We start from the raw sequence: 12762 nt of genomic DNA, 5'->3' as shown, positions 1-12762 counted from the left end.
AAGGCCGACTCTCTTTTCATTCTCATTGCGTGTGGTTGTTGGCCCTAATAGCTGATGCGCCTCTCCATGATGGACGCTCTTTCCCAAAAAGCGGCTCATTTCCCGTTTCGGCTTTTTTTTTTTTTTTTTTTTGTTCCGTCTGTTCGTACGCAACACGAACAAAATTCGATGCAAAAAATTGAACGAATCTCTGGCAAACGTCGCTAATCATTTTTAAATCAGAAAACTGTAATTTCAAGCAGCAACCAAGCTCAACATAACTGTCTTTTGTCATGCAAATTAAACTTACCCGACTTTGAAAAAAGAGGGGCTTTTGCTTGCCACGCCCACATCAAGTTGCAAACGACACCAACCGCAGCCGAAATGACGCCTGTTAAGTGTCGGGCCATGCTTGTTACGGTCTGTGTATAGATATACTCGTCGAATATAGCAATGTAAAAATTACACGTAAGACTGGGGAGGAGGGGGGCGAGCGTCGGTAGTAGCCAAAAAAAAAAGGCCCACCTTATATTTTCTTTCAAACGATGAGAAATGTATTTTTAAAAAAAACTAAGGCCCATTTTAACGCCATGTAAGAAAAAAATAAAGGGTAAAAAAAAAATACTATTGTTTTGTTAGACACATTACCCACCTCTTTCTGACTCGAATAAGAAACTAAAGGGCTAAAAAAAAAAAAAAAAGCCGAGCGGTGTAGGTAACACTTTGAGTTCACTTTTGGTGGCGGCGGCGCGATGCCACGGAAAATTGGTGTGTGTGGTTTTTTATTTTTCGCTGGTTGAGTTGAGTTTTTTTTTTTTTTTTTTTTTTCTTTTGTGCAACGGCGGCGGCAAAGGCAGCGCCTCTCATTTCCACCGTCTATTATGCAACATTATATTAGACATAGAGGGAGAGAGAGAGCCGCCGCTGTGCCACACACTCGACCGCGCTTCTAATCACGCTCCCATCATCCGTGCTGTTGCGCGCTCTCTGTCGTTATATTCGTGAACGTATATAAAAAGAGGTAAGTTACGTTTGTTTGCGGCTCGCCCTTTATTTTTTGTTTTGTTTTCTGTCGTCTGGCGGGGCACACCGTTCGCGCGCACCTCAACCGCTTGTTTATGGACACGTCCAACTACCACACGGTGCAATGAAGGCGGCCTCTCGGGGTGTGAGCTTACCTACACGCACACCTTCTTTTGTTTTCTTAGTTTAAAGGAGGGGAGGGGGGGTTAGCTTTGGTGATAATGAAGGGCAAAGAGGTGGAATAAAGACACCTTTTAGCAACACGAAATATGCGAAATTCGTTTTTGAAATGGATCAATTGATAGGAAGAAAGATGAATTCAATTACAACTAAGAGTGTGAAAGAAAATATGTTATGGAAAAGTCCGTTGCTGACGTGCAAGTGTAGGGATTCCCCAAACAGGATTGGGTAGAATTTCCTTATAATTAGCTCTTATATGAAAGAAGAAAAAGGGTGAAAACAAAACAAAAACAGCAAAGCCTTATTATGTACGACACGTATGGGAGCGTGTAACAATCGAAGAACTGGGGGCACTTGCTGTGAAATGAGCGGCCCAGGAAAACTAGAGAATGTCACATCACGTAATAAGTCTCGTTCCAAAATAAAAACAAATTCAAAATCCGAAACCTCGTCTCGACGACGTTGGGGAAATCGACCGTTGCTGATGCGATCAGGATGACGCCAGCCCATCGTTCAACGTGATTTTCTTGGTCCGGCCAAATTGTTTTAGCTGCCCCCCGACCATTTAGATGGCGGTGTGGCCCTGTGGCGTCATACACATCCGCTGGATCGATGTTTCTATTTGGCCGAGTTTTGAACGTCGTGGACGTTTTGGTCCAAAGTTTGCACGTTTAAGAAATGTGATACACAAATCGAAGAAGAAATGGTGAATGGTCAGACACACATCAAGAAAATGTATATGCAAATGATAGCGACGAGTAATCAATGCGGTCAGTGTGTGTGTGTGTTTGTCGGCATTTTGAAATAGATGTCTTTCTTTTTGTTTCACTCCATCAGTTTTCTTTCTTTTCTTTTTTTTTCGCGTTCCAGTCGCTGTAATCACGTCGCCTGCAGATCAGACAGCCGGTTTTCCATTTTCACATCATTTCCTAATGTCTTTTTCTCCGATTGTTTTGTTTTTCTTTCTTTACTAATGATGATGAACGGCAAATAAAAAAAAAAAAGAGCCAGTTTGTGTTATTGTTGATTATTTTTGTTGTTGTCAATTCTATTGTGGCGTGTCGGCAGTCCCTTTGCGGCTTTTCTTTCGTGAGGAAAACCCCAAGAGTCACGCCAGATCGTGGCCCCCGTTGCTGCCAGTTTTCAAAAGCCAAAAGAAAAATTGGATTTTAAAGAAAAAAATAATAAAATAATATATCTACTTTATCGATTGCGAAGAGAATGGACCGGCTGCTGATTCCCGAACGACTGGAAGAGAAATGTTTGCCGAGGGGGTAGGACACAATGTGGAATGGTCCAACGCCCATAGCCAACAACACGAGGACTTTTGGATAAGAGGGGAATCCGACCAATAGGCGACGATGGTCTCATTGACACCATCCAGGCCTTTGCTGCCATCACATTGGTCGGCGGCTGCGGTCCTTTTTTATTTTTTCCTACATAGGGAAAAAGAAAAAGCCAACAACAAAAAATGGAGGGGTGGGCGCCCACCAACACGGCCGCCGCCTCACGTCTCAGCGGATGGAAAAAAAAAAAATCCATTCGCTCTTCTATATGAAAACCCTCATTGATGCCTCCTCCTTTTCATCCGCATCTATTCATATTCCCTTCTCTAAAAATATTCTCGGCGTGTGTATAATATCTCTGCCATCCCCCTTTCTTTTTTTATATTGAAGACACACCACGACCCCTTTTTTATACACACACACACTAAAAAAAAAAAAAAATACAAAAATAATATTTTCTTCGGGTTATAAGAAAATAGTTTGCCTTGGCCTTGGTCGCCGCCGCCGCCGTCATCAACGAGTGGACCGCCCGTCGGTTGCCTGGACAACCTGCTGATAGAACCTCACCACTCCGTATATGCGTGTGTGTGTTTAGAAGAGATATTTCTCTTCTCTCTTTTTTTTTTTTTTTTTGCCCCTCTGCGCGCACTATTTCGATGAGATTTTTTTTATATTTCGTGTGTACGCCGACGGAACCAATGAGAATTCAAAAAAGAAGGAAAATATGAGACGAAGGGAAATCACGATGCGGAGGGAAGGCGGAATGATCGTCATCATCCGCCGTCATTTTCTTTTTTATCGCGTACGAAATGATATAAAGAAAAAATAGAAGCGCCGCCGCAACTGTAGCCCCCCCTTACGATTGATATAAAAAATTTTCTTTTTCCCCTCTACTTTCAAGTTTCTTTATCTCGGTCGACTAATCGATTGATATATACAAGAAAAGAAAGAAAAAAAAAATCATCCCCCTTTTCGGCGGCGGCGCCATCTGATGATCAGGCAAACCGGATTCGTTTGGAAATCTAAAAAAAAAAAAAAAAAAGAAGAGAAGAATAATGTGTCTTGATGATTCTTCCTCCTAGAGCGGTGAGTGTTACATACAACGAGGGATCGGGTCCCGTGTGTTCTCTTCTATTATAAAAATTCAGGGCAGCAGTTCACCAGACAATCAAAAAAAAAAAAAAGAGGGGATGAATGTGGTTCCTCCTGTTTGGTAGGGGGGGATATAAGGGGGGGGGGAGGGGATGATAGAACTGCTGATCGATAACGTGATGGGGATATATAAAAACTATTTTTTTTCTTTTTTTTAAAAAAAAAAAAAAAAAAATGAACTGGCCGGCGGCGCCGTTGTTCCGGAGACGCGTCTCGGACATCAGAGGAAAAAAAAAAGGTAACAAGAAGAAAATCTCATTTCATCTTTTTTCTTGTTCAAGAATATCCGGATAAGCAGTAAAAGAAAACTAAAAATGAAGCCTGGACAATTTGTGTTGTATAGCTGACAGAGATAAAAAAAAAGAAGAAGAAAACAAGAGTTCTTGGACGGAATAACTGGGAGGCGGAGGGTAAAACACAAGACGGAGGCTCATCCATTATCAGAGTTTTGAGGGGGTGGAGACGGTTGTTTCTGTTAATACAGTGGTAAACACTGCAAACAGAGACACAGCGAAAGAAAAAAAAAGAAAAAAAAAGGGAGGCAGACGCGGAGAGGAGGAGTAAATGGAAGGAACCCCGGAAGGTGGGCGGAGGCGATGAGACACGGTAAAGAAAAAAAAAATATAAATATAAATAAATAAATAGTAAAGGTATGTATTTTCTACTGCCTTTCTTTCTATCATCATCAATTTAATCACTCATTCCCTCTTCATCGATGCCCCCTCTCGTCTACCAGCACGCGGAGGTATGTTTATCTAAAAGAGATAAGAACAGATGAATATATAAACATTCCTCTATCAGATGTATTGATATCAAAAAACCTCTTTTTAAAAATTTTGATTCGCATTTCAAACTTCCAAACGTTCAAAAGTTTTCCTTAAAAATAAAACAGTTGGTGTTGTTTCATCTATTCGAATTTAGCGGGGTGTTAACGTGCGTGGTGCTAATCACAAACTATCGATCTCTTCCTTCTCCACAATCTATACCTGCACTATTCTTCTTTTATTTTCCTTTTCTTCTTTTTTTTTTTTGTGTGTGTGGTCTATTACCGGTGGGGACCACACAACTTTGCGGTGAATACCTTCCCCGCGTTCATTACGATATATTTCCCTCTCTCTCTCTGTGTGTTGTGTAAACTCTTTTCTCTTCCTACACACGAAAAAGGGGGAAAAGTTTTTTTTTTTTTTTGGTGTGTTATTGCGTGTGTGTCACACTGGGAGAAGAAGAAGAAGATAAGAAAAGTAGAAGCCCTGCTTTAACACACACAAAAAAAGAACCTCAGATGTCCGATCCCGATTGTTTGCTGCTTGTTCTCTTGCTTGTTTCCTTCTTCTCGATAGCAAAAAGCCCCCCTTGAAAAAGAAAAAAAAAAGAACGTGACACACACAGATTTATCTTTTGCCTTGTTAGCGGGTTGTTTACCTCCCCCCTTTTTTTCAGGGAGGTCTACAAACGCCAAACTTTTATAACAAGACGGGGAAGAAGAAAAGAAAAAAATCAGTTAGGGGGGACAACAACGAAAATTTTAGCAGGACTTAAAAAAAAAAACGAATTCCCTAAATCGAATCGGTGGCACGTCATCCGTGTTCCCAGAGCCTTACGTAGATCAAGTGACAAGATAACCCGACAAAAAAAAAAGTAAATGGAATTAAAATAGATGCGAAAAAGGGAGGGGGTTCAATCACCAAGTGAAAACTTGTGGTGATTGATGCAGAAGAAGAACAAGGGAGAAGATTCACGTTTTTTTTTTTTTCAGTGGGGAGATGAGAACCGGGAGGGTCTCGTTATTTTCATTGAGAATTCACGACGACACGCTCAACCGTTTTCACCCGGTCTGTTGACATTGAAGCTCCCCCTCTCGTCCTCCCGGCACTGATACAACGTTCGTTAGTAACTCTATTCTGTGCAAGTAACAGTATAAGTATAACATCGGCCCCACTGGTTTGCCCAGCCACAGAGGTGGGCTCCTTGGAAAATATATTGACTGGCTAAATGGTTCCGTTTCATGTACGTAGCAAAGGAGATCTTGTTAATAGAGCCCCCCAACAAAAAAAACTGTCTGAATATTCATTTGTAAGATGATTGACCCGTGTGTGTAATAGGTAGGGGGGGGGGGCCATTTTCATCATTGGTGGTCAGTTATCTTTAAAGACAACAACGAATTTCAGGGGAAGGAGGTTATCCCATATAGTCCCTACACCGAAATCTATACAGTCATATATGCATACGATGATATATCTTTTTTTCCAAGGGGGAACAAGAAAAAAAAAAAAATGTTACTTCTGGGGGGAAAAAGGGCGTGTTTGGAACATCTTTTAGGTTAGGAGGCACACATGCCCACCTCCTCTTTATGGAAAAAGAAAACTTTTGTGTGTGTGTGTTTTGTTCTCCCTCTCTTTGTGACTACCATACATACAGGGGGGTAGTATCGTTGCATTCGTCCATCATCATGAAGACATCAAAGGAATGTCAGCCTAGACATTACAAGTTTCAAAAAGAATCCTTCAAACAACACAACATATCCCCTCCTTACAACTTCTTATCTATTCATAAACCTCCTCTCACTTTACTCGTCTGCACACACACACACACACACGTCTCTGTTATACACTCAACAAACTACTTGTATCTTTGATGCCTTTGTCTATGCGTTTTTGCCACGGCAAACTGCAGCTTTAACGTATCCATCTATATACACAAACAGGAGATGGGCAATGCAAATCCCCTCCGATAAGTGATGCGATGAGTAGGAGGAGCAAAGGAGATGGCTCATTCATAATAATATCAATGTTTGCACGTTACACACACAGACACGCTCCGGCATAAGGCCCGGAAAATGCAGGAAGAAGATGTTGTGTATTTTGACTCGGTCCGCAAAGAGAATGATGACCTGAGGCGCGGTCATAAGAGAATTTTGGCTGCCATTGAGGGACGAAGACGAGCGTAGTTAAACAACAACCGTTTTCTTTTTGGTTTGAATGGAAAAAGAAACAAAATGTGAGAGCCGTTGCGACCACCCACCAATTTTCTCCGTTCGTCAGGTGGGGCCGGGCTGGTTTGCCGTTTTCATCAGAGAGCCAATGCACAAGTCTATCGATAGATTGTTCTCTATGACGATTGAATATCTTCCGCGTTTATGTAACAATCGTCCATCACGAAGACGTTGGCCCTTGCACATGAAGCTGTCACCTCGATCTTATAAATTCAATGACCTCCCACACACACACACGGCCAACGGGGAAATATATAAAAAAATACTATCCGATAATGTCCGCACCGTTTGTTTGTTTTTTTTTCCTTGCTGACGGCCAAAATGGACTGCATGCTGGGCTGAAGCCGCCAGCCGGGCGGGCGCAACCCCCCTTCGTGCGCACGTATATACAACGCGGCAAAGAAGGAAACCCAACAACTCTTTTCTTTTTCATGTGGTTGTTGTTTGTTTTGGGTTCGGGCGAGAAAAGAAAACGAAGGGGTTTATCACGCGGCCGTATCGGAGTGTGTGTTGACGGGTCGTGGCATTCACGACATTCCAGCACCGCACGACGGACAAAAAAAAGTAATAAGCCCCCCCCAAAAAAAAACAAAGATGGCCGTCTCTCTATTTTCAAGTGTTCCTAGATATGTAGAGAAGACATTGAACGCAAGTGACGCCGCCTCTTTTCGTTTTCATGTGTGTGTGGGCATCAAGTTGGCCGCACGGCCCTTGGTGCGATCAATACTTTGATCTGCCTCGGCCATCAACGGTTCTTCCCTTCTTTTTTTTTTTCTCTCAATCTTGTAAAGGGGAATTGCGTGTCACGAGACGATCATGTTTGTGCCTCGCAACTCTTTTTTTGTCAACTTTCGACTAGTATCTATGTACACATTGTATCTACGTGTTCATTGCAGCGCTATAGATTCAAAACGAGTGACACACGACAGGCGAATGTTTTTTTTAAATTGCTATATGAAAATCGACTGACTTGAAGCGTCTTCTTTTTGGAAAGAAAAAGATCTCTACATCCATCTGGTGCTGGCTGCCATGGGCAACGCCCTTCCCATTTGCTCTGTTTTGCCGCCCCTCTTCCAGCATCATCCGTTTCTTTCTTTGGTGCGGACGTCGCTAGATTTCTTCTTCTTGTGCACGCACTTTTCATCCTCCATCACGTGCCTGAAAACAATTTCTCCTAGTTTTTTTTTCGTTTTGCAATTGTTACCAGCCTTGAATCATTTCGGGTTTATTCCCTTTCGAGGCAATCAAAAAACCAAAGGAGAAAAATGAAATGTCTGCAAATGGACATGGAAATGTCGTGTGTTGCGTAGAGCTGGGAAATATGCCTCCAGAACAGCAGCTTGGGACGCGTGATTGGACGTCGTTATTATCTGCTTGGGCGTCTAACAAGCCTCAAAGAAAACGAGACGGACAAATAAGGGTCCGTTTCTTTTTACTTTCGACAGTACGTGACGTCATCTGGAAATGAAAAGTGACCGAATCATTTGGGGGAGGAAATGGCCGCCCAACACAAAACTAATGAACAGATATAAAAAAAAAAAAATTTTAAAAAAAGGTGGTTGATGATTCAAAGTTCGTCCTTCCTTTTTTTTGTGTGTGTGTCTCTGTATAATAAATAAAAAATCGAAAGCTTCATAATGAATTGAGATCCAGGCCGTCCAAAATTCCGACTTGAAATCCTGAGGGCGTTTGGCCGTAGGGAGCATTTTTTTGTCTTGCGTATAACGGCGACGGACGGCGGCGTCTTTCGTTCAAACAGATGATTGTGTTTTCTTCATTCCACCAAACAAAACAAAAAGGGAAACGATGGGGCAGAGCAGTTCACACACACATGATTCCTCCTTGCTAACGAGCACCTCAATTAGCGCACGAGTAAAAAGGGAAGCGGACAAGACCGGCCCTCTCTATCAGCCACTCCACCATTTAAAGTACATAAATAAAAAATAAAAGGATTTCATTGCTGCTGAGAAAAAAATCACAAGGGCAGTTGCATCAAATGAAACGTCTCAAATAGAAACTGGTATCTTTTAATTACCAAGACACCGTCAGCTGATTGTTATTTTTCAAGAAAAAAAAAAGAGAATGGGTGAGAAAGGTCGGTGATGTCGAACATGAGGTGGAAGAGAGACGCGGAAAAGAACGGAGCTACAGACGGGGGATGAAAATCGCCGGATAATCCGATTAGCAATTATACATTCGCTCTTCTATATATCCTATTCTGATGGCTGCGGTGTGTGTGTGTGTGTACAAAGTTGATAGATATATGTATGTGGACGGCGGCTATAAACTCGCTCGTCGTCTTCTTTGATGTGAATAAATCAGTAGGACATGCCCACAGAGCTGCATCCCCCCTTATTTTATATAGGAAACGAGGGGCCTCAAGAACTCGGCCATTATCAACTCAGTTATATCAATAGCGTGTAGAATTGAGAGAGACGGCCTTTGGTGATGCGCACAGGATGCCATTGAACATGTCCTTTTTTTTCAATGCTGTCTATACATTTAAAAAAAAAGAGAAATGCAATTCACAGACAATCCCATTATTTTCATCAATGTATTGTTGTATAACCCACTATACAACTTCAATTGTTGATAAAGGCCTGTTCCCTTTTTGTGTGTGCGCTTATAGACTTTTACTTACTACTCTGTGTGTGTGTATAGATTTGTTGAAGTGGCCGGACACACTCTCAAGAAAATCTCCTCCTTTTCCTCTTTCATTTCACGAATGATCCCTCCCACTTTTTCTGGCTGAAAAAGTTTGATACATTTTGGAAGAAAAGCAGTTTCAGTTGGCGCACTAGAAAAGCCCATAGACATTTACATAAGAGCATTTATCCCAAGTATTTTTTTTTCTTTCTTTCTTTTTGCGAAAAAATTCTAAAAGAAGCAGAGAAAATAAAAAAAGAAGAGAGCGATGCCGAGATGTGATAAGACTGTCTCTCCCTCACAACGAGAAGGAGGAGCAGTCTAGGAAATTCGTTGTGCTGATGCTGCGGCCCTTCCCTTTTTTTTTTCCCTTCTCAAAATCTAGGCCGGCCGGTCTATTTCAATCAAATGTTTAGAAAAAATTTACTCATCACATCGTCATTGTGAAATTTAAAAAAATATGAACGATTTGCAATCGATTGCACACCTGGTGGGATCGTTGTTGCATCACCATCCGCCTATACATGCCCAAAACTGGGTGTACATTGTTCTTCCCCTTCTACACAGTTAGAAGGGGGGCTGAGGCCATGTAAAATATATAGCGAGGTCCCCTATACACGTATATAGATGCGACCATGCACATAAAAACAAAAAGAAAGAGGGAAGAAAAAGACGTGCGAGACGAGTGTCTCATTAAAAAGAATTCATGACTCTTGCTCGTCTGCCAGCAGGTCGTAAATCCTGGGAGCTCGGGTTCACCTTTCGTCGCGGCCGAATCGACACGCACACACACACACACACACACACAAGGTCTGTACGCATCAGCAGCAGCTAAAGGAAATCAGTAGATGTGTATAGGCAGGTATATAGTTTTTTGTGTTCGTCTTCGAGAAATCGAGAAGAATTTGATTCCGTTTCATGTTGCCACTCCATAGAACGACATGGTGGCACAGCGAAACTCTGAAAGGATCTTCTTCCGATGTTTATCTCTATGGGAAATGAGCGAAACGGAACGAAAAGCATTCGACCTTTTTAAACGCACGGCTACTGCATACCTCTTTGCCGCAGGTGAAAGAAAAGGCCCCACACACGCATTTGCGATGATTCCATAAAACGAAATTAATTTAAACTAAACCCTTTATTTCTTTGGGGTGTATAAAAAAAATTCAGCATCGGCGCCTTCACTATCGATGTGCTGATAGTTCCCCTACCTCAACTGGAACGTATATAGAGCACGTAAGCCTATTGACTGATGTACGGAGGGAGAGATAAGAGGTGCACCAATCGGATTAATCTTTGTCTGTATTTGCTGTTGATGGGTCTAACCTTCGCATTGTCTCACATGTGTGTATCAATGCGACAATAATGAGACGTGGATGCATATTTTTTGTGTGTTGGGGCAAACTATCATCAGCTGGTTTTCAATTGACGCGACCACCCTCGAACACACGAGGATACGAAATTCATTTTTCTCATGGAAATGTCTTGGCCAGGGGAGGTGGTAAGCAAAATGAAGCGCTGAAAAGAAACGAGAGAAAGAAAATGTTTGTTATCCGTCTCTCTCTCTCTTCCTGCATTTCCACCTTTTTTTCTTTTTTTTATCTGTTGGACTAAAAGGGGGATAGGCCGACTGATGGATAAACTGAAAAGGAGGGGGTAGAAAAAAAAAACAACCAACAAACAATAAAGACAGGTATCGATTTATTACATTAGATAGATCAAGAAATGTGGGAGTGAGGGGCCCCCCAACATCAACCCTCTCTTTCCCTATAAATTTACATGTTTTTCGATAAAGAAAACGATTCAGGAGAGAAAGAGGTGGAAACTTGGCAACAGCGTCGAGACCATCTGTTCAAATACAAGTGATGATTTTCAAATGCAAGTTTCATTTTCTCCCTTCGATGATGTCGGTCATTTTTATTTTTTCGTGGTCAGCCTAATCAAAGCCAATGAGCCTGTGTAATCCGGCGCTGATCGGATTTCAAAGTTATGGAAGAGGCCAATTGACTTTGTCGACAATGCACTCATCTTTTATTTCGTTTACCCTCTGGGCAAATGAGCTTAGAAATCCATTGCTTTGCCCATGCTGCAATCACATTCCCCCCCCACCCCAAAAAAAAAAAAAAAAAAAATTCTATTTCAATTGACGAAGAGGGTCCGAGATGAAGGCGTCGGCTTTCTGCTGCGTCGTCGCCTGTGCATTACCGGACGGAAGGAAGTCATAGAGACACGGAAGAGATACGCGCATACCAAAGTCTAATATTATATTGATGCTAATTTCTGGTTCTCTTCTCGTGTCCGTCGGATGTGTCGGCTTTGATGGTGATCTTGCTGATGGGCTCTTACCAAATCAAAAAAGAAGAAGCCATCACGCCATTTGCTTGGCGTATGTGTGTGTCATACTCGTGTCGCTATTCAAATGCTAATGTCTTGCTAGCTGCATGCTGCAAGCTCTATATATATGCACCCATCGGAGCAGCACCGTTTCCGGTATGAAAACTAATGGGAAAAAAGAAAGACTTTCTCCTACCCCTACTACCCCCAAAGTCCCCCTCCCCCTTACAGCTATCGTCGTAATATTTTCGTTTGTGACTGTGTGTATAGCCCCACAGACAAAGTAGATCGACAATGTTGAAGAGGGGGGGGGGGGTTCAAAAATGATACCAGAGAGGGTTGAGAAGGAATACTAACAAACTCACATTGAAAAAATGTTTTTCTCCCAGTCGTTAGTCGTCAAATGTGCGGAAAACGACGAACGGCGTTTCTCTTGATGAGCCACTTTCGTATTTATTGTGTACGTTGTATGCAATATGAGAAGGTCACGTAAACCGCCTACGGCGCAAAAAAAAATTCGTAGCAAAGCCGACGTGTCCTATTTTGGCTAAACATATATATAAATAAGATGGCCTTATAGTTGACGTAATAGTCTAAATCGAGGAGCTGGATTACATCATGTTCGTGCAAGAGTGGAATCAAACAAGACACTGCTAATCTATATCGATTGAAGCTTGCCAATCGAATTGTGCCTGGCGGCCATGTTTAGGGTCATTGATTGCGAATTGATTCCATATTGTGCAGCATAAACGTAGGAAAAAAAGGAGGTACGATAGGACTCATCATCGATTCGTGTCAGTGACGAAACCATGTTAACTGCCGTTCGTCTTCACGTTCTACCATGCGTGTACATGATGCAACCCTGCCGTAATATATCACCGCCATCTATATTTATGATTGACGTGAAAATAAATAGCAACATGAAAAATAAAACATCTCTTCGTCTGTGTATTTATCTTAGCGAGAGAGATTGGTCTGTCTCTTTTAGACAAGAATAAAGGCCTGCCACTATCCAGTCTGGGTGTGTATGTCTGCTAGATGGACGGGGGGGGGGGGGGGAAGACTGGATCAATACGCGAACCCGTGGGCAGGGCCGAAATTGACCGCTCGATTACGTCTCAACTCAAATCTCAAAATATCTCAAGGCGAAATATATTTTCTTTAAATGTG

This window comes from Daphnia carinata, chromosome 2, assembly GCF_022539665.2.
Source record: "Daphnia carinata strain CSIRO-1 chromosome 2, CSIRO_AGI_Dcar_HiC_V3, whole genome shotgun sequence".
Classification (NCBI taxonomy): domain Eukaryota; kingdom Metazoa; phylum Arthropoda; class Branchiopoda; order Diplostraca; family Daphniidae; genus Daphnia; species Daphnia carinata.
The sequence above is the reverse complement of the archived record's forward strand: the minus strand, read 5'-3'. Positions refer to the sequence as shown.